This window comes from Colobus angolensis, unplaced genomic scaffold, assembly GCF_000951035.1.
Source record: "Colobus angolensis palliatus isolate OR3802 unplaced genomic scaffold, Cang.pa_1.0 Scaffold11, whole genome shotgun sequence".
In the NCBI taxonomy this organism is placed as follows: domain Eukaryota; kingdom Metazoa; phylum Chordata; class Mammalia; order Primates; family Cercopithecidae; genus Colobus; species Colobus angolensis.
Window position 1 is genome coordinate 8,692,235 of NW_012112030.1, and position 1,051 is coordinate 8,693,285.

Below are 1,051 nucleotides of genomic sequence, written 5' to 3' on the forward strand. Positions count from 1 at the left end.
CAAAGTGCTGGGATTACAGGCTTGAGCCACCGTGCCCGGCCTTATGTTTTATTTTATTATTTATTTATTTATTTAGATAGGGTCTCACTGTCACCGAGACTAGAGTGTAGTGGCATGATCCTAGCTCACTGCAGCCTTGAACTCCTGGGCTCAGGGGATCCTCCTGCCTCCCGAGTACCTGGGAAAATCTATTTTTAAAAGCAGGTTCCTCGTGGATCTCTACTTAGAGAGTTCACAGTTTTTAGCTTTATGTCAATTGCTGCATAAACGTGAAATAAATTCAATTGTATTTTCACAAAAATATTTCATAGCCTGGGTGCGGTGGCTCATTCCTATCATCCCAGCACTTTGGGAGGCCAAAGCGGGTGGATTGCTTGAGCCCAGGAGTTTAAGACCAGCCTGGGCAACATAGCAAAACCCTGTCTCTACAAAAAACGCAAAATTAGCTGGGCATAATGGGGTCCACCTGTGGTCCCAGCTACTTGGGGGGCTGAGGTGGGAGGATAGCTTAAGCCATTGCACTCTAGCCTGGGTGATGGAGTGACACCTTGTCTCAAAAAAAAGTATTCTCTAATTTTATAAAATTATATTTTTCAGGATTAATTTTTCCTGTATTGGTTTCTTATGGTGCATGTTATGGCTTCCCCTGCTCCCCAGAGAACATCTCTTTGTCCACAGCTTCCCACAGAGGAAGCAGGCAGATGTGACCAAGTCTGTCCCACATAACCAAGCCAGGCACAGCTGAGAGGACCAGTGGTGTGTGCCGGACCCAAGGGTAACCAATCCACAGGCTGATTCAACCTAAGAGAAGGGCTGAATTATGGCATGGGAGAGAATCAGTCAGCTAGCGGTGGGCGGATAAGTGAAAATACCCACAAAAAGAAGCAGAGTAAGTGTAGAAGTGACCGCAGGAGACAGCAAGCCTCTCCCAGTTCCTGACAGTGTTTACTCTCCATCAGGCCAGCTGAGAGGCTGTACTGTATATCCTGAGGAAGTTTTGTTTCCCTGTCATATGTAAGTTTAAAGTAAAACTCCAGGCTGGGCGTGGTGG